This window comes from Dama dama, chromosome 8 (genome assembly GCF_033118175.1).
Source record: "Dama dama isolate Ldn47 chromosome 8, ASM3311817v1, whole genome shotgun sequence".
NCBI lineage: Eukaryota > Metazoa > Chordata > Mammalia > Artiodactyla > Cervidae > Dama > Dama dama.
In genome coordinates, this window is record NC_083688.1 from 19,188,371 (window position 1) to 19,211,146 (window position 22,776).

General features: G+C 38.0%; 1 protein-coding gene across 1 annotated transcript in view; it reads left to right on the top strand.

The window, feature by feature from the left end:
- Positions 1–22,776, top strand: part of SPHKAP (SPHK1 interactor, AKAP domain containing) — a 185,785-nt gene that overhangs the window by 121,557 nt on the left and 41,452 nt on the right. The window lies entirely within an intron of this gene.

Sequence of the window (22,776 nt, forward strand, 5' to 3'; positions counted from 1 at the left end):
TTACTTTACTCTCTTCACATTTAAAGGGGAAAATAAACATTTAAAGAACCTCTTAAGTCATAAAGAATAAGAAGTGCTATCTCAGTGCTTAGGGAAAACAGGTCCCCCTAGATTAGGCCAAGATTCACTATAACATAGTTCCAAATCAAGTTGGGCTGGAAGTGATAGTCCGACGAAACACAGATTGGGGCCAAAATGGGCCACTGATATGGCCAATTCAAGATCTCTGTGTCTTCATCTATGACCTGGTCATTCTTCATTTACTTAGCAGCTGTTGTCTGGACATCTGCTGTGCCTTGGACTTGGGGAGATGCACAGTTCACACTGACAAGACAGCGGTTCTACTCTTCATTAGCCTACCTTCTTTTGGGAAAAGGGCTTCTGAGGTGGCACCAGTGGTCAAGAACCTGCCTGCCAATACAGGAGACATAAACAAAGCAGGTTTGATCCCTGGGTTGGGAAGATCCCCTGAAGAAACTGCCCCTGCCACTGGAGTGGCAACCCACTCCAGTATTCCTGCCTGGAGAATTCCATAGACAGAGGAGCCTGGAGGTGTACAGTCCACGGGGTTGCAAGGAGCTGGACACAACTGAGTGACTAACACACACACACACACATTTGGGGGAAAAGACAGGAATAATTAAAAAAAATTTATGCAAACTGTAATGACTGCTGTGAAGGAGAACTGCATGGTGCTATAAGAGGAAAGCAGAATCAGCAGAAAAATTCACTGTGATGAGGTAGTTCTTAAGGAGGTCTGAAAGATATGAAGAAATCTGACCCTTATCCCGGTCTTCAAGACTGAATGTGGAGATCAAGTAAACAAAAATAGAAAACTCCATCTGTGAGCAGCATCAGAACTATTTTGTCAAACTCCCATTGGCTGTATCTCACATCTGGGGTCTCTGGACTGTTGAAGACACTGGCAGCAATGTGCCCCAAGGAACTGGAGTAACAACTTAGGATCCTGGAGTCTCTAAGAATTGTACTCAAGTCCTTAAATGCTACTGTTGGTGTTTGCAGGAGACCAAGATTTGCCCTAGAGTTTAGCTTGTGACAAGACTTTACCAGGTGGCACTAGTGGTGAAGAACCAGCCTGCCAATTCAGGAGACTTAAGAGAAGTGGGTTCAATCCCTGGGTTGGGAAGATCCCCTAGAGGAGGGTGTAGCAACCCACGCCAGTATTCTTGCCTGGAGACTCCCATGGATAGAGGAGCCTGGCAGGCTACAGTCCATGGGGTTGCAAAGAGTCGGACATAGCTTGCAAGGGAGCTAGAAAACAACAGAGCAATGTCTTCAAACTTTTGAGTGAAATGATTTTTCAACTTGGAATTTCAAATTTTTATTTATTTACTCCTAGTAAAGTAAAAATGTATTTGACAAGACTGATTTGAAACCCAGGAATGCTTTTTGTGCTCTCTTCTCCTTTCCTTTCAAGTGAGAAAATGTTAGCTGGCAACAGACAAGGCATGATGATGAGGCATGGACAATACAAAGGAACATAAGTCAGGGCTCCAGCTGTCCTCGCCCAGACAGTACTATCTCCTCTGTTGGACAGAGAAGGGTGTGTTTTTGAATCTTTCCAAAAGCTCAGTTCAGTTCAGTTGCTCAGTTTGTTTGACGCTTTGCAACCTCATGGACTGCAGCATGCCAGGCTTACCCGGACATCACCAACTCCTAGAACTTGCTCAAACTCAAGTCCATCAAGTTAGTGGTGCCATCCAACCGTCTCATCTTCTGTTGTCCCCTTCTCCTCCTGCCTTCAATCTTTCCCAGCATCAGGGTGTTTTCAAATGAGTCAGTTCTTCGCATCAGTTAGCCAAAGTATTGGAGCTTCAGCTTCAGCATCAGTCCTTCCAATAAATGTTCAGGACTGATCCCCTTTAGAATTGACTAGTTTGATCTCCTTGTAGTCCAAGGGACTCTCAAGAATCTTCTCCAACACCACAAAAGTAGACAATTCATAGTATCCTTCAATTAAAAGCTGACATTTGGGATCTCAGACAGAAACTATATTTTAAAAAAATTCTTGATGGATGCTTCAGTGATTGAAGTCAGAAACCATGAAATATTAAGCCTCAACACAAAATGAAACAAAACAAAAAACACTTTGCTGCTCTCTTGCTGTCAATGATTTCTGGAGAGGTCAGAGAATGTGAAGTGTTTGAAGAACATCTGAGTCACCTATCTATTTCAAATACTTGATCCTATAATCAAAGCTTAAATTCAGAAGTTTATTGGTCATGTCTTGTTAATAGCAAGCCTAAAGCTAACTTGAATAAACACCTCCATTACAAAAGTCATTTTTCCAGAAGTCATTGCCTTAAATGAATAAAGTTCAAGAAAGTAAATTGGAAAATAAGCCAGAATTAGGATATATGTCAGTTTTACCAACAGAGACAAACATCCAACAAAGAAAAAAAGAACAGCGTTCATCATGCAGAAAGTCTCTTTGAAACATGAATATTTTGATAATTAATCAAAATCATTGTCAAAAGAAACAAATGTGAAAGACTAGTTTTTATCCTCTTCAAAACAATAGATAATCCCCTCTGGTATTTTTTTGTTTCTCTCTAATTGCTTTATCTATCTATCTGATTACTTATTCATTGTGTGAAGATGACAGACTTCAGAATTCTAATTTTCAAAGATTTGGCTTTAATGGCCATTTATTTGACAAGCAAGTTACATCTAAGCACTTGCCAGTCTGTTAGAACATTTTACCTTAATGAGTCTCTGAAGAGCTCTAGGAATCCAAGCTATAGGGAGCAGTAATTCAGATACTTGCTTGGAGCTAATGACTTAATGAGTAGAGCAGGCCAAATAAAGTGGTTCTTAGAAACCCAGTGAAACAGAATTGAGAACAACTTTCAGTGTAGATAGTGAATCTGAACAGTTCTTTTCAAAAGAAGGAAAAGTACATCTGCACCGTTAGCAGCTTGATTGGAGGACTAAATTATCTAAATAATCAATTCACTTTTCTGTGCGGCATCAACCAGGATGTACATTCAGCAGTTGCTGTTGCATTTTTGTTTTTTATGCTTTTTGTTTTTTTACATATACGAATAGAATGACAGCAACCCCTAATTACTGACAGGCACACGGTGTTCGCTCAAGTATAACTAAGGCATCCGGGAGAGGTGAAGCTTGGAGTTCTGTGTTAGTCTGGCTGTCAACATAATGCGAGAGATGCTAGTGAGAGGTCTAGTTTAGATTAATTACTTGTATTTTAAAATTAGGTTCACTATCATTTATTCCCAGTGATTGTAAGTATTTAAATGGCCTTTCATCTACTGTAAAATAATTGAGCTGCTAAGGCTACAAACCTCCCTTTCTACACTTTTTATATTTTTTTGTGCAAATATGTATGACTTTGAGAAGAGGAAACGGTAACTTTATCACTTTACAGGTGAAAATTAGAAATAACTTTAATAGAAGTTTAAAGAGTTAAAACATAAAATTCTACAAAATTTAAAGCCATGCAGTATTTTTGTTCAGTTTATGCTCAGTTTATCTACTGCATTTTGTTCTAACACACATCATCTAATGCATTTCTGTTGCATTCATTTCATGCCATAGTCAAAGCTGAATATTCTTACCATGCCTGAAGGAAAATTTTTGTCAATTAACTGATCAGCTTTTCAACATTGATGAAAAGTGCATTCTCAGCTGTTTTTTTTAATGTTTTAAAATAAAGCTACTCTTTATGCTTTCATATGCTGTACTGAGAAATTGAAATCCTGCATTGGATTCAATGGAGTGATATGTATGTGTAACAGTTTATGTTTTCTCATTCTCATCAAAGATATTTATTTCTAAGAATAGAGTCTATTTTGCCTGCAGATCTATATAAGTTCCCTCAAACAGCACTATTCAAGTTGAGGAACTTAGTAAGTGATGCTGGTTAAACAGCAGTTGATGTTTTTAACATGTCTATATTTCTGCTGCAACGTATAATTTTTTTACTCTCCCTACACGTAGTTGGTTCCCAATTTCATGTCTGTTGCAATCACCCACTGGTTTTATGGCATGTGATAATAATATCACCCTTAGCACTTGCAGGTATTTAGATGAATAAGTCATAAACACCCCTGAGAACGAGAATGAAGGCATTTCTTAATAAAATGTTTTATAGCTTGAAAAATATGGTAACACACCGTTCTTGTATATATTAGATTCCAAACATGAGAAGTGAAAGTTTATAAAAAAAAAAAAAATTTAATGTTGTTCTTTCTTTAATCACAAGTATTTATTCTGCTTTATCAAAACTCCAGAGAAGAAAGTTCTTTAGGCAAAATTTCTGGGACTCTAAGAATGACTTTTTTTTATTAATAATATGATTTTTTTTAATCTCATGAATTTTCTTTAGCTAATTAAAAAAAAATATTGCCTTATAGTTGCTTTAGAATGTTGTGTTAGTTTCTACTGTAGAGCAGAGTGGATCAGCTGTATGGATACATACATCCCCTCTGTTTTGGAATTCCTTCTCATTTAGGTCACCACGGGGCATTGAGTAGAGTTCCCTGTGCTTCGCAGTAGGTTCTTACTAGCAATCTACTTACACATAGTATCAATAGTCTATATGTCAATCCCAGTCTCTGGATTCATCCCAGCCCAACCCCCTTGGTGTTCATACGTTTATTCTCTACTTCTGTGTCTCTTATCTCTGCTTTGTAAATGAGATTGTCCATACCAGTTTTTTTTTTTTTTTTTTTTCAGATTTCACATAAATGTGTTAATATATTTGTTTTTCTCTTTCTGATTAACTTCACTCAGTATGACTGCCTCTATACAAGAAGCCAAAATGTAATTGCTTTACACTCAGAAGTAGCTGTTCTTTATAAAATTCTATTTCCCATTATTTAGGTTATTTAGATTAAACCTTATAAAATGTTTTGTGTGAAAAAAGTTAAGGAGCAGCAGTTTAAGATAGTTCACCTTTACAGATTATAATCCAGAAAGCAATACAATGTCATCTGGTGTACTCCAGTGTTCTTTATTTTGTATTTCATCTAATCTTCACAGGAATTCTGCAAATTATTATTATAAATGTATGACTCCCATTTTTCCCATGGTTTATTAAGACTACCAACTATTGAGAAGTGAAATCAGGATATGAAGCGAAGCTTGTCTGAAAGCAAAGCCCTGCTGTTTCTTCTGTACTCTGTGCCTCAAAGATAAAAGAATGGTCCAGATCATATTGTCCCATTTACTGTTTCTGGAATTTCCTCCATTGGTATTTGGTGAAACCTCTAAAATTTTAATATTCTGAACAGTGACTTTGTCCTCTACATGGAAAACGTAGGATTATTTTGAAAGTTTTGAAATTTTAGGTGGCTTTCTGCTACATAGCTTACTTATTTCTTCAGTTCTTTGTTGTTAGTTCCTTTATTATGGCTGTTCATAGACTTTAAGGATCTGGGTTATATCTGGCTTTCATAACCTAGGGACCGTCCTGTTCTTTCAGTCTTTCTTTTCTAGAGTATGTTTATCCAGATTAAGTAGAGTTAACCCTTTGAACTGAAGGCATCCAAGAGAATGCAAGAACTTATAAGGAAAACAGCAGTTTGAGCACAATGAATTTTGAAGAGTGAAATGTGGGAGAAACAACAAATAACACACAAAGGGATTCCCATAAGGATAACAGCTGATCTATCAATAGAAAGCATCCAGGCCAGAAGGGAATGGCAGGACATACTTAAAGTAATGAAAGAGAATAACCTACAACCTAGATTACTGTATCCAGCAAGAATCTCATTCAGATATGAAGGAGAATTCAAAAGCTTTACAGATAAGCAAAAGCTGAGAGAATTCAGCACCACCAAACCAGCTCTTCAACAAATGCTAAAGGATCTTCTCTAGACAGGAAATGCAGAAAGGTTATGTAAACGTGAACCCAAAACAACAAAGTAAATGGCAATGGGACCACACCTATCAATAATTACCCTAAATGTAAATGGGTTGAATGCCCCAACCAAAAGACAAATATTGGCTGAATGGATACAAAAACAAGACCCCTATATATGCTGTCTACAAGAGACCCACCTCAAAACAAGAGACACATACAGACTAAAAGTGAAGGGCTGGAAAAAAATATTTCATGCAAACGGAGACCAAAAGAAAGCAGGAGTCGCAATATCATATCAGATAAAATAGACTTTCAAATAAAGGATGTGAAAAGAGACAAAGAAGGACACTACATAATGATCAAAGGATCAATCCAAGAAGAAGATATAACAATTATAAATATATATGCACCCAACATAGGAGCACCGCAATATGTACGGCAAACACTAACGAGTATGAAAGAGGAAATTAATAGTAACACAATAATAGTGGGAGACTTTAATACCCCACTCAAAACTATGGATAGATCAACTAAACAGAAAATTAACAAGGAAACACAAACCTTAAATGACACAATGGACCAGCTAGACCTAATTGATATCTATAGGACACTTCACCCCAAAACAATCAAGTTCACCTTTTTCTCAAGTGCACACGGAACCTTCTCCAGAATAGATCACATCCTGGGCCATAAATCTGGTCTTGGAAAATTCAAAAAAATTGAAATCATTCCAGTCATCTTTTCTGACCACAGTGCAGTAAGATTAGATCTCAATTACAGGAAAAAAATTGTTAAAAATTCAAACATATGGAGGCTAAATAACACCCTTCTGAATAACCAACAAATCATAGAAGAAATCAAAAAAGAAATCAAAATATGTATAGAAATGAATGAAAATGAAAACACAACAACCCAAAACCTATGGGACACTATAAAAGCAGTGCTAAGGGGAAGGTTCATAGCATTACAGGCTTACATCAAGAAACAAGAAAAAAACCAAATAAATAACCTAACTCTACACCTAAAGCAATTAGAGAAGGAAGAAATGAAGAACCCCAGAGTTAGCAGAAGGAAAGAAATCTCAAAAATCAGGGCAGAAGTAAATGCAAAAGAAACTAAAGAGACCATAGCAAAAATCAACAAAGCTAAAAGCTGGTTTTTTGAAAAAAATAAAATTGACAAACCATTAGCAAAACTCATTAAGAAACAAAGAGAGAAGAACCAAATTAACAAAATTAGAAATGAAAATGGAGAGATCACAACAGACAACACTGAAATACAAAGGATCATAAGAGACTACTACCAGCAGCTCTATGCCAATAAAATGGACAACTTGGATGAAATGGACAAATTCTTAGAAAAGTATAACTTTCCAAAACGGAACCAGGAAGAAATAGAAGATCTTAACAGACCCATCACAAGCAAGGAAATTGAAACTGTAATCAAAAATCTTCCAGCAAACAAAAGCCCAGGACCAGATGGCTTCACAGCTGAATTCTACCAAAAATTTAGAGAAGAGCTAACACCTATCTTACTCAAACTCTTCCAGAAAATTGCAGAGGAAGGTAAATTTCCAAACTCATTCTATGAGGCCACCATCACCCTAATTCCAAAACCAGACAAAGATGCCACAAAAAAAGAAAACTACAGGCCAATATCACTGATGAACATAGATGCAAAAATCCTTAACAAAATTCTAGCAAACAGAATCCAAAAAAATATTAAAAAAATCATACACCATGACCAAGTGGGCTTTATCCCAGGAATGCAAGGATTCTTTAATATCCACAAATCAATCAATGTAATACACCACATTAACAAATTGAAAGATAAAAACCATATGATTACCTCAATAGATGCAGAGAAAGCCTTTGACAAAATTCAACACTCATTTATGATTAAAACTCTCCAAAAAGCAGGAATAGAAGGAACTTACCTCAACATAATAAAAGCTATATATGACAAGCCCACAGCAAGCATCACCCTCAATGGTGAAAAACTGAAGGCATTTCCCCTGAAATCAGGAACAAGACAAGGGTGCCCACTCTCACCACTACTATTCAACATAGTGTTGGAAGTTCTGGCCACAGCAATCAGAGCAGAAAAAGAAGTAAAAGGAATCCAGATAGGAAAAGAAGAAGTAAAACTCTCACTGTTTGCAGATGACATGATCCTCTACATAGAAAACCCTAAAGACTCTACCAGAAAATTACTAGAGCTAATCAATGAATATAGTAAAGTTGCAGGATATAAAATTAACACACAGAAATCCCTTGCATTCCTATATACTAACAATGAAAAAACAGACAGAGAAATTAAGGAAACAATACCATTCACCATTGCAACAAAAAGAATAAAATACTTAGGAGTATATCTACCTAAAGAAACAAAGGACCTATACATAGAAAACTATAAAACACTGATGAAAGAAATCAAAGAGGACACAAACAGATGGAGAAACATACCGTGTTCATGGATTGGAAGAATTAATATTGTCAAAATGGCTATTCTACCTAAAGCAGTCTATAGATTCAATGCAATCCCTATCAAGCTACCAACGGTATTTTTCACAGAACTAGACCAAAGAATTTCACAATTTGTATGGAAATACAAAAAACCTCGAATAGCCAAAGTAATCTTGAGAAAGAAGAATGGAGCTGGAGGAATCAACCTGCCTGACTTCAGACTATACTACAAAGCCACAGTCATCAAGACAGTATGGTACTGGCACAAAGACAGAAATATAGATCAATGGAACAGAATAGAAAGCCCAGAGATAAATCCACGAACCTATGGGCACCTTATCTTTGACAAAGGAGGCAAGGATATACAATGGAAAAAAGACAACCTCTTTAACAAGTGGTGCTGGGAAAACTGGTCAACCACTTGTAAAAGAATGAAACTAGAACACTTTCTAACACCATACACAAAAATAAACTCAAAATGGATTAAAGATCTAAATGTAAGACCAGAAACTATAAAACTCCTAGAGGAGAACATAGGCAAAACACTCTCCGACATAAATCACAGCAAGATCCTCTATGACCCACCTCCCAGAATATTGGAAATAAAAGCAAAACTAAACAAATGGGACCTAATGAAACTTAAAAGCTTTTGCACTACAAAGGAAACTATAAGTAAGGTGAAAAGACAGCCCTCAGATTGGGAGAAAATAATAGCAAATGAAGAAACAGACAAAGGATTAATCTCAAAAATATACAAGCAACTCCTGCAGCTCAATTCCAGAAAAATAAATGACCCAATCAAAAAATGGGCCAAAGAACTAAACAGACATTTCTCCAAAGAAGACATACAGATGGCTAACAAACACATGAAAAGATGCTCAACATCACTCATTATTAGAGAAATGCAAATCAAAACCACAATGAGGTACCATTACACACCAGTCAGGATGGCTGCTATCCAAAAGTCTACAAGCAATAAATGCTGGAGAGGGTGTGGAGAAAAGGGAACCCTCTTACACTGTTGGTGGGAATGCAAACTAGTACAGCCGCTATGGAAAACAGTGTGGAGATTTCTTAAAAAACTGGAAATAGAACTGCCATATGACCCAGCAATCCCACTTCTGGGCATACACACTGAGGAAACCAGATCTGAAAGAGACACGTGCACCCCAATGTTCATCGCAGCACTGTTTATAATAGCCAGGACATGGAAGCAACCTAGATGCCCATCAGCGGATGAATGGATAAGGAAGCTGTGGTACATATACACCATGGAATATTACTCAGCCATTAAAAAGAATTCATTTGAACCAGTCCTAATGAGATGGATGAAGCTGGAGCCCCTTATACAGAGTGAAGTAAGCCAGAAAGATAAAGAACATTACAGCATACTGACACATGTATATGGAATTTAGAAAGGTGATAACGATAACCCTATATGCAGAACAGAAAAAGAGACACAGCAATACAGAACAGACTTTTGAACTTTGTGGGAGAATGTGAGGGTGGGATATTTCAAAAGAACAGCATGTATACTATCTATGGTGAAACAGATCACCAGCCCAGGTGGGATGCACAAGACAAGTGCTCCGGCCTGGTGCAATGGGAAGACCCAGAGGAATCGGGTGGAGAGGGAGGTGGGAGGGGGGGATCGGGATTGGGAATACATGTAAATCCATGGCTGATTCATATCAATGTATGACAAAACCCACTGGAAAAAAAAAAAAAAAGAAAACACACATCAAAAAAAAAAAAAAAAGGAATCCAGATAGGAAAAGAAGAAGTGAAACTCTCGCTGTTTGCAGATGACATGATCCTCTACATAGAAAACCCTAAAGACTCTACCAGAAAATTACTAGAGCTAATCAATGAATATAGTAAAGTTGCAGGATATAAAATTAACACACAGAAATCCCTTGCATTCCTATATACTAACAATGAAAAAACAGAAAGAGAAATTAAGGAAACAATACCATTCACCATTGCAACAAAAAGAATAAAATACTTAAGAGTATATCTACCTAAAGAAACAAAAGACCTATACATAGAAAACTATAAAACACTGATGAAAGAAATCAAAGAGGACACAAACAGATGGAGAAACATACCGTGTTCATGGATTGGAAGAATCAATATTGTCAAAATGGCTATTCTACCCAAAGCAATCTATAGATGCAATGCAATCCCTATCAAGCTACCAACGGTATTTTTCACAGAACTAGACCAAAGAATTTCACAATTTGTATGGAAATACAAAAAACCTCGAATAGCCAAAGTAATCTTGAGAAAGAAGAATGGAACTGGAGGAATCAACCTGCCTGACTTCAGACTATACTACAAAGCCACAGTCATCAAGACAGTATGGTACTGGCACAAAGACAGAAATATAGATCAATGGAACAGAATAGAAAGCCCAGAGATAAATCCACGAACCTATGGACACCTTATCTTTGACAAAGGAGGCAAGGATATACAATGGAAAAAAGACAACCTCTTTAACAAGTGGTGCTGGGAAAACTGGTCAACCACTTGTAAAAGAATGAAACTAGAACACTTTCTAACACCATACACAAAAATAAACTCAAAATGGATTAAAGATCTAAATGTAAGACCAGAAACTATAAAACTCCTAGAGGAGAACATAGGCAAAACACTCTCCGACATAAATCACAGCAAGATCCTCTATGACCCACCTCCCAGAATATTGGAAATAAAAGCAAAACTAAACAAATGGGACCTAATGAAACTTAAAAGCTTTTGCACTACAAAGGAAACTATAAGTAAGGTGAAAAGACAGCCCTCAGATTGGGAGAAAATAATAGCAAATGAAGAAACAGACAAAGGATTAATCTCAAAAATATACAAGCAACTCCTGCAGCTCAATTCCAGAAAAATAAATGACCCAATCAAAAAATGGGCCAAAGAACTAAACAGACATTTCTCCAAAGAAGACATACAGATGGCTAACAAACACATGAAAAGATGCTCAACATCACTCATTATCAGAGAAATGCAAGTCAAAACCACAATGAGGTGCCATTACACGCCAGTCAGGATGGCTGCTATCCAAACGTCTACAAGCAATAAATGCTGGAGAGGGTGTGGAGAAAAGGGAACCCTCTTACACTGTTGGTGGGAATGCAAACTAGTACAGCCGCTATGGAAAACAGTGTGGAGATTTCTTAAAAAACTGGAAATAGAACTGCCATATGACCCAGCAGTCCCACTTCTGGGCATACACACTGAGGAAACCAGGTCTGAAAGAGACACGTGCACCCCCATGTTCATCGCGGCACTGTTTATAATAGCCAGGACATGGAAGCAACCTAGATGCCCAGAAGCAGATGAATGGATAAGGAAGCTGTGGTACATATACACCATGGAATATTACTCAGCCATTAAAAAGAATTCATTTGAACCAGTCCTAATGAGATGGATGAAACTGGAGCCCCTTATACAGAGTGAAGTAAGCCAGAAAGATAAAGAACATTACAGCATACTAACACATATATATGGAATCTAGAAAGATGGCAACGATAACCCTATATGCAAAACAGAAAAAGAGACACAGAAGTACAGAACAGACTTGTGAACTCTGTGGGAGAAGGTGAGGGTGGGATATTTCAAAAGAACAGCATGTATACTATCTATGGTGAAACAGATCACCAGCCCAGGTGGGATGCATGAGACAAGTGCTCGGGCCTGGTGCACTGGGAAGACCCAGGGGAATCGGGTGGAGAGGGAGGCGGGAGGGGGGATCGGGATGGGGAATACGTGTAAATCTATGGCTGATTCATGTCAATGTATGACAAAACCCACTGAAATGTTGTGAAGTAATTAGCCTCCAACTAATAAAAAAAAAAAGAAAAAAAGAGTGAAATGTGTAGAGCCATCATATTGAACTTGATAACAAGTAAGAATTTCATGCTCAAGTCATGTTTCAGAATCAGCAAACAGATCTCATCTACCATCTCCTGAGGTGTTGTTCGCCTGTCAAAAGATGTGAAGCCTCTGACTACTCCCCCTACCCGACACATGCTCTATTTTACCAAGGGGAAAAAAAAAAAAAAGATTTTCCCTATTAAACATGCTAGTGATTGTTATGTGACTCTCTGAAACTTGGTTTAATTACAGTAGGCAAAATGGGGACTTGAGAAATCATCTTGATCAAAAAGAAAACAGAAGTTTGCTGTCAAGTAGATCCCCCACCGCCATCGAGGATGTCTATAGCAAGTCATCTACTCAGTTGATGAGCATCTGAGTTTTCTTTGCCTACATTACCCCTGGACATGACTGCTGAGAGTTTAGGAATGTATCTCAGCTCTTTGTGTTAGTAATCTAAATAACCTCTGTGAGAGAAGAAATAAACAAGGTGGAGGCGAGTCTGATATATTCTTTTTCCTTTCAATTTAACATGCAAAAAAGGTAAAACTTCCAGATAAACCCTGTTCTAAGGGAAATTTGACTCATCCCTGCCCCTCCATCCTTGGGCATCACTTTTATTTTAGAATCATCCCCTATTATCAAGAAGAGATAACAGGAGAAACTCTTATAGCCAAGATGATAGATGACAAAATTACAGTCAGAAATTATCATATCCTAAGAGTCCCAAATCCTTTTACCAGGGAAGATTTTGAAAAATAAAGATCTTCTTGGAACAACCCAAATATCCATAAAGGAACAAATAAAATGCAGTATATTGTGGTGCTGGAGAAGACCCTCTAGAATCCCTTGGACTGCAAGGAGATCAAACTAGTCAATCCTAAAGGAAATCAACCCCAAATATTCATTGGAAGGACTGATGGTGAAGGTGAAACTCCAAAACTTTGGCCAGCTAATGGGAAGAGCCGACTCATCGGAAAAGACCCTGATGCTAGGAAAGAGTGAGAGCAGGAGGAGAAGGGGGTGACAGAGAATGAGATGATTGGGTGGCATCATCTACTCAGTGGACCTGAGTTTGATCTCTCAGGGAGATAGTGAAGAACAGGGAAGCCTGGTGTGCTGCAGTCCATGGGGTTGCAAAGAGTCAGACACAACTGAGCAACTGTGAACAATAGATTTTAATCACACCAAAAAAAGCACCTTATGTTTTGTTTCTAAAACACATGATTTGCCAAAAACAGGCAAATATGTAGAGATTTAAAGTAGATGAGTGATTGTCTAGGGCTAGAGGGAGGGTACCTAGGGAGAAATAAAGATTGACTGATAATAGCACATTTCCTTTCATGGATGGTAAAAATATTCTAAAATTTACTGTGGTGATGATTGCTTAACTATGTGAATATGTGAAAAACCATAGAAGCATGGTTTCTATGACATGGATAAGTCATATGGTATATTAATTATATCTCAATAAAACATATATTTTAGATGGAAATCTAAAATAAATATCATGTGTTCTTTATCTGGTAAATGTATATCAGACATTATATTTAAATTTATCCTCATACTCCAAAAGAGTTGTCTTAAAGACAACTTAAAAACAACAAAAATTTGGGGAAAATGAGTAATTACTCTAGAGTAGCATCCTTATTTTTCATTTATTTTTTAGGTTAGCAATAAAATTGGCCTGATGTATGGCTAGTTAAAATGCCTGTCATTGCTTGGAAGTCTATGCCTTTTACTTGAATAGCTACCCCCCAACAGCATTTCAAAGTTATTTTAAAAAAACATTGACAATGAAAACAGAGGAAAATTTAACAGTCTCAAGTGTAAATAAAACTTCGTATTTTATTTTGCGTGACTGCTGCAATCATTTCAAAGCAATAACTGGATACACATGCAGTGTCATTCCAAACAGTCAAGTATGTTCTAGAATGTCTGACAGCTCTGTGGCTTGACAACGTTGATATATAAATTGCTGTTTTAATTATCATCAACCTAAAGGACTAATCAGGGGAAAAGGCACATTCTTTAAAAGGTAACTGTGGTCCTGGATCCTGAATCTAGCAGAAGTCTTTTGGTTGGGGAAGAAAGGAGGCAATTTTTATTTTGAAAGATTTGTTGATCAGCGTTTTAAACCACCAAATTAAGAGATCCTCTCATCATCACATGGCCAGATGGCTGCATTGTTAGAAGCTGCAGAAAAAAGGAATTGGGTTTCTTCTAAGATAAAGCCTAAGTATATATTTGGTCAGAGTAAACATTCAAATGCCTAGATTTCAAAAGCAATTTGACATCATGCTCTTTGTTAACATTTTCTAAGCAGGATCTCCATAAGAATCATTTTTTAAATGGATTTTAGCTGACTTCAGGAAAGATGAAAACATACATAGGAAAGAAAAGCAAAGGTCCCACATTCTGGGCTAAAACCCACTTGTCATATATCCTCTTGCACTGCGATTTGCGTTTAGTGAGTGTATTATGTAATGGCATTTCTCAACTGTTGCATTTGACTATCTGAACAATCCAAAATGTTGACTAAAATGAATACATGAAAAAATAAAACTGTCCACATACAGTGGATCAGTTCAAAGACTCAAATCTGAATTTTTTACTTGACATATTAGTATTGTTTTTTTCTGACTTAATTTGCATTGAAATAAAACTATTTATTAAATATAGCTAACTTAGAAAAGTTGTTGTGAATTGTTTCTTTATAGTTGTTTTGTGTCTGACTCTTTGCAACCCCATGGACTGCAACACACCAGGCCTTCATCTCCCTCACCATGTCCCAAAGTTTGCCCAAGTTCATGTTCATTGCATCGGTGATGCCTTCCAGCCATCTCATCTTCTGACACCCTCTTCTCCTTCTGTGCTCAATCTTTCCCAGCATCAGGGACTTTTTCAGTGAGTTGTCTGTTCACATCAGGTGACCAAACTACTGGAGCTTCATCTTCAGCATCAGTCCTTCCAGTGAATATTCAGGGTTGATTTCCCATAAGCTTAACTGGTTTGATCTCCTTGTTGTCCAAAGGACTTTCAGGAGTCTTACCCAGCACCGTATTTCAAAGGCATTGATTCTTTGGCCTTCTGCCTTCTTTACAGTCCAGGTCTCACAGCCCTACGTGATCACTGGGAAGACCATAGCCTTGACTATAGGGACCTTTGTTGGCAGAGGCACGTCTCTGCTTTTCAACACGCTGTCTAGGTTTGTCATTGCTTTCCTGCCAAGAAGCAGTTGTCTTCTGATTTCATGGCTGCAGTCACCATCCTCAGTGATTTTGGAGCCCAAGAAGAGGAAATCTGTCACTACTTCCACCTTTTCTCCTTCTATTCGCCATGCAGTAATGGGGCCAGATGCTATGATCTTAGTATTTTGTAATATTTAGTCTTAAGCTGGCTCATTCACTCTCCTCCTTCACCCTCATTAAGAGGCTCTTTAGTTCCTCTTTGCATTCTGCCATAAGAGTGGTATCATCTGCCCACTTGACTTCACGTTATAAATTACAATCTACTTAAAATTTTTATATTTTCTTATTTTAATATAGTTTAAGGTTAACCTTTTTCTCATAGTAACTTTCACCAAAACATCTTATATCACTATCTAATAAAATATTATAGTAAAATTTTATTTTTACATGCCTGCTGCTGCTGCTAAGTCACTTCAGTTGTGTCTGACTCTGTGTGACCCCATAGACAGCAGCCCACCAGGTTCCCCCGTCCCTGGGATTCTCCAGGCAAGAACACTGGAGTGGGTTGCCATTTCCTTCTTCAATGGATGAAAATGAAAAGTGAAAGTGAAGTTGCTCAGTCGTGTCCAACTCTTAGCGACCCCGTGGACTGCAGCCTACCAGGCTCCTCCGTCCATGGGATTTTCCAGGCAAGAGTACTGGAGTGGGGTGCCACTGCCTTCTCCGTTTACATGCCTACATCCTCCATTTATCAAAGTAGACTTATAGGTAAAATGCTTGATTTAATAATCCATAAAAGCTAAGCAGAGAAAACAGTATATCGCCTACAAACATTAAAATGTTTACTACATGTGAGTACCTTTGAAGAATATTTTATTAGATTATTTAAAAGTCAAAGTCATAAAGTGACATAATTTTCTCAGTGATACTTATTCCTACAATGTTTCATTTTAAAAACATAATAATGACAGAAAAGAGGCTTTGAATTTAAAAGTTATGTACAACCGTAAAATTAGCAAGAAAAGTTGTGTTCTCTTGATGATGATACTGTGTTTCCATCTGCTTTAACTGAATGTATCTGCAGATGCTCTAAACAAGGACAAATGTAGACACAATGTGGAATGCATTTTATGTGAAGAACAGGAAGCCTTGAGTCCAAAAAAAAGCTAGTACCTTTTATGTGTATTTATTGCCAGTTATGGTTCTCAATTTTTGGCCTGTTTCTCTTTTGTAGCAAATCCTTATTAGGGGATAAAGAAGCCAATTTTTAAGCACTTTAAGCAATATCAACAGGCTGATTCATATTAAGACTCTTGAGAGTCCCTTGGACTGCAAGGAGATCCAACCAGTCCATCCTAAAGGAGATCAGTCCTGGTTGTTCATTGGTAGGACTGATGTTGAAGCTGAAACTCCAATACTTTGGCCACCTCATGCGAAGAGTTGACTCATTGGAAAAGACCGTGATGCTGGGAGGGATTGGGGGCAGGAGGAGAAGGGGACGACAGAGGATGAGATGGTTGGATGGCATCACCGACTCGATGGACATGAGTTTGAGTAAACTCCGGGAGTTGGTGATGGACAGGGAGGCCTGGCGTGCTGCGATTCATGGGGTCGCAAAGAGTCGGACACGACTGAGCAACTGAACTGAACTGATTCATATTAACCCAGTTAACCCTCCTATAACTTCTGTATTTAATCCCTTACATCTTTGTTAGAAGAAAACTATGCAATAAATAAGGAAAATATTTAGTTAAATTGATGATTATTACACCTATCACCTGTGACACTACTTTCACTTCACACATATACATTTATCAACAAGGATTCATTGAGCATCTATGAAATGCCAGGCTATGCTAAGCACTAAGAATACAGTGATGACCAGAATCTGACCTCATGAACAAATAATCTAGTCCAGGCTGAAGGAAATAAACTGTGTTCAAGAACAAAGGTAATTAAGTAAACACCCGTACTTTAATTCATGTCAATGTATGGCAAAAACCACCACAATATTGTAAAATAATTAGCCTCCAATTTAAATAAATAAATTAATCTAAAAAAATATTTCCCTGTATCACTTGACATACAGTAACATAGAACATAGAAACAAGTTCCATTCCAAGAGCACATTTCTAAGTCCAGTTTGTTCGTAAGTCCAACAAAGTTAGCCTAGATACCCAGCTAACACAGTTGGCTATATAGTACTGTATGGTAGTAGGTTTATAATACTTTTCACACAAATAATACATAAAAATGAAATACAGAAAAATAAAGTATTTTTAATCTTCTAGTACAGTGCCTTGAAAGGCACAGTAGTACAGTACAACAGCTGGTAAGCAAGGGCTGGCGTTGAGTGAACAGGCAGGAAGAGTTACTGACTGGAGCGGGGAGAAAAGGTGGAGAGAAGGTAGACATGAGGGATGGTCAGCAATGGCAGATGGAGGGCAAGCTGCAATTTCGTTCACCTCTGACATTAATGACACAGGTTCTGATTTCTTGCTGGATTCAAATCTATCTACCTTTTGGAAAAAATGATCCAGTGATGTCTGGGTAGTAGCTCTCATTTTCTCATCATGGATGGCATGTTCACTTCTTTTTAATGTTTGCAAATTAAAGTTTGTATTTCGGAGACTTACTGTATTTGGATTTGCACATACAGGCATTTGACAGATAACTCAGTGACATTGAGAGTCCCTTGGACTTCGAGGAGATCCATCCAGTCAATCCTAAAGGAAATCAGTCTTGAATATTCATTGGAAGGACTGATCCTGAAGCTGAAGCTCCAGTACTTTGGCCATCTGATGTGAAGAACTGACTCATTGGAAAAGACCCTGATGCTGGGAAAGATTGAGAAGGGGGTGACAGAGATGAGATGGTTGGATGGCATCACCTACTCAATGGACATGAGTTTGAGCAAGCTCCAGGAGTTGGTGATGGACAGGGAAGCCTGGCGTGCTGCAGTCCATAGGGTCACAAAGAGTCAGATATGACTGAGTGACTAAACTCAACAGTATCATCATTCCTGATTGAGACAAAGTGTCAACACAGAGCAGTTACACTTATTCCTAATTGGATGATGTCTCGGACATACAGACTCAGCCTCCGTGCAGCCCATTAAACCATAATGAATAATCTCCCAGGCTTTAATGTTGGTCATAGATAACACTCACCCTAAGCTTCTAGAAACTTTAACTTCCTGTTACCAAGTTTCCTTATATGATCTCCTCCTGTTTAAGTTTCCTCCTGTAATAACATGGGAGCAGCCTCACTTGCTGGAATGGAAATAACTAATTCTAACCTATAGGTCTCCTTCAACTTTTATTGCACAGGAAGTGTATCACAGTTATGAGTTCCCCTTTCATTCATCTTTTAAAAGTCTGCTGAATTATTCCCAGAGTCTTTTATTGTTCAGAAAGAAGGACATATTGTCTACCCACTTTGCTCTCACTCTGGAGTTCCTCTAGAAAGTTTTCCTTGCCTTGGATTTCACAACCTCTGTCTTCTCCTTCTCCTCAGCCTGTGCTTAATACAGAGATTCTTAACATTTATTACTCAACAGCTGCTGGTCAGGAGAAAATCATCCATTCGTTGTTTTGTGCCATTTTCCCTCTTCTGCTTATTAATTGTGTCCTGCCTGCCAGCCTCACCTCAAATCTATCTTCTCAGAGATGCTATTTGTGATGAATCCCTTTTCCCAGCTTCATCCACCAGCACGCATGCCTGTTACTTCACTTCACTTCATGGCCATCCTTTTATGGATGCATTCAGCCTTCAGCAGACCAAAACTTTCTGGGAGCGAGAGAAATACCATTTGTCTTCTCAGCACCCAGCACCAAGCCATAAACCTCGGAGGTGTAGGGCCCTTAGTCCTCTCATCAACCTATACAATCTCCACTCCACAGCGACCATTCCCCAGTCCTACTGAACAGAGGCTTGTTTTAACACTTTCTGCTCAGAGTTCAGCATCAGAGGATGGCTAAATCTCAAGTAAACAGTCCACAGTCATAGAGAGTGAACATATGCTAAGAGCATTTCCATCACAGAGACCATTTCGCTGTGAAGTGCACTTAGAGTAAAACTATCAAAGCTTCAAATTCAGGGCTCCTCGGGTGCGTAGGATCCCCTCGTAGGTATTCACAAAGGTATTTGTTTGTGTGATTTTCAAATTGAACATATTTAAACTGCAGTTGTCTCTTTCCATTCAGACTCCCTGCATCTTCCCTCTTCTCATGTGGAAGGTCATCAGAGTGACCCCAGACATGTGTGGGGTCTGGCTCAAGAGAAAATGAGTGGGTTTGTATTTCCTTGAGATATGTTTGTGTAGTTTGAGATCACGTCCATGGAGGAAATGGAGGAATGTCTTCCTGAATGCTCCCGTCATGGACAGAAGGTAACCTAGTCAGACATTGCACCAAGAAGATTTCAGATAAGAGAGTTTTCCAATTGAATGTGTCCTACCACCCCCAATACCAGAAATATAAAATAGTAAACAAGGTTTATGTGCCAGGAGCTAGTATGTGAAGAATTCTTCTAGTCCCCAAACATGTAAAATTACAAATACAAGATTGGGTTCTCATTGGTGTCTAGACAACACAGAAGTTCTCCCCAGTGGAAAATTTAGTAACATAGCATTGAAAATTATAAATGGACCATGTCCTTGTCTTTGTTTTTCAGTAGGAATCAAAAGAGAATTTATCCAAATGTTAGTTTGTAGAGCACAGACTTTAATAGTATCAAAATGAGTGAATATACCTATAACCACTCATATATGAAAGAAATTATTTAGTGATTTCTCACTGGATTTGACAACAACCTGGAAAATGTGCAAGATATTGTAAGTTTGTGAAGCTGAAAAAATTAAATCAACAGTATTGGGGCTGAATTATCTTTCTATTCTTGCTAGAGAAAATGATATTATAAAACTGCTTTTATATGAACAGATAATCAGAGTATTGAGCCAACACTGTAGGGGGAAATATTATGTAGGTGTACCGGGCTGTTTATTAATAGAAATATCACTTTTCAGAAAGTTTTTGTGTTTATGCTATTTGTCAATCATTTTAAATTTGAGATTTGTTGTGATTTCCTTTCTCTTTCTAAATAGTCACATCTAATTTAAACTTTTTGATTTCATCATTCTTTTTCTAAAGGAATGTCTTCCAAAATTATATCAGGCCCTAAAAACTTCCCCTACCACCAACATCCAGAAAGATGTATGAGCTCAGTACAGTATAAGCAAGTGACTGGTTTATGTCTTGCTTCGTTCCAGTCTTGGTCCAGCCAGCAAGTATGGAGAGTTTCCTCCTCCAAACATAGGCAGAGTTTTACATTGTAACACAAAATTAATTTTTAAAAATGTTCATCTTCAGAAACTAAATACAGTATCAGAGGACAGAGAAATGGTTATTATAGATGCTTTTCTTGGGTCTCTCTGCTTTGCCCTCTCCCACTGTGAAATAGGATAATAGAGCTTTGTGATGCCCAGGGGCCAGGTAATGCACCTTTCTTTAAGGTGAATGGAAAATTGTCTAATCAATTCAATAACTGCCATCCCAGCTGCCTGTAATGAAAAGTCCCTGAGTACGAATGGATTCTGAACCAGCTTTCCAAGGGCAAAGTTACTATTATTATATGAATATTCTCAAACTGCTCGAGATTGTAAACCAGGAAGCACCTACTCTTTATGCTTCCATTTGCTCTGTCTGCAAAAGGTCTCATGCCCGAATCCACCCTATTAACCAAAAGACTGAGAGTGTGGGTGGCATTTCACACCCTTCCTTATTCCAGGTGTCCATCAAGTTATTCTTAACAAGCAAATACTGTATCCAAGAAATGTACTGCAACGATATTGTGAGCCCAGGAAACCTGAAGAAATCTCTCAGTAATTAGGATTAAAACAAATAGTGAGCTTTACACTTCATCAATGTAGAACTATTTTAATTTTTAAGGCCTTTCCCAAAATCTTTCCCTTATGGTTCTTTTCCATTCCTAAAAAGAGAAACGATGGACTCTCAGAAAGCATGACTCCAAACAACTTAACTGAAATCAGAAACCCCTGTATGCTTTCAGATACCTACTTAAGTCCAAATATCTGACTAACTATTCAGGAAATTAATATTCTCATCCAGTTTTTTATGGTCCTACTGTTTTTCTTCCTTTTTTTTTTTTTTTAAATTGGAGTATAGTCGCTTTACCACGTTGTGTGAATTTGTTGCAGTATAGCAAGGTGAATCCGCCACTCACATACATATGGCCCCTCTTTCTTGGATTTCCTCCCCCTTTAGGTCTCCACAAATCACCAAGTAGGGTTCCCTGTGCTATTCAGTAGGTCCTTATTAGTTATCTATTTCATATATGGTAGTACCCATGGTAGTTTATTTTAATTACTGTGATGTGATTGTGGTTGGTGTTCAGTTGCTAAGTCAGGTCCAACTCTTTGTGAACTCATGAACTGCAGTACGCCAGGCTTCTCTATCTTTCACTGTCTCCTGGAGTTTGTTCAGACTCACTTCTATTGAGTTGGTGATGCCACCCAACCATCTCATCCTCTGTAGTCCCCTTCTCCTCTTTCCTTCAATCTTTCCCAGCATCAGGATCTTTTTCAAAGAGTTGGCTTTTCACATCAGGTGGACAAAGTATTGAAGCTTCAGCTTCAGCATCAGTCCTTCCAATGAATATTCAGGTTGATTACCTTTAGGGTTGACAGCTTTGATCTCCTTACAGTCCAAGGGAGTCTCAAGAGTCTCCTCCAACACCACAGTTCAAAAGCATCAATTCTTCAGTGCTCAGTCTTCTTTATGGTCCAGCTCTCACTTCCATACATGACCACTGTAAATACCATAGCTTTGACTATACAGATCTTTGCCGGCAAAGTGATGTGTCTGCTTTTTCAATACACTGTCTAGGTAGTTTTTCTTCCAAGGAGCAAGTGTCTTTTAATTTCATGGCTGCAGTCACCGTCCACAGTGATTTTAAAGCCCAAGAAAATGAAATCTGTCACTGTTTCCACTTTCTCCCCATCTATTTGCCATGAAGTGATGGGACCAGATGCCATGATCTTAGTTTTTGAATGCTGACTTTTAAGCCAGCTTTTTCACTTTTCTCTTTCACCTTCATTAAGATGCTCTTTATTTCCTCTTCACTATCTGCCATTAGAATGATACCATCTACAAATCTGAGGTTGTTGATATTTCTTCCTGCAGTCTTGATTCCAGCTTGTGCTACATCCAGCCCTGCATTTCGTATGATGTACTCTTTCTAGAAGTTAAATAAGCAGGGTGGAAATATACAGGTTTGACATATTCCTTTCCTAGTTTGGAACCAGTCTGTTGTTCCAAGTCCGCTTGTGATGGTTTTAAATTATAACAGTTCTTTGACTGTTGCTCTGAAT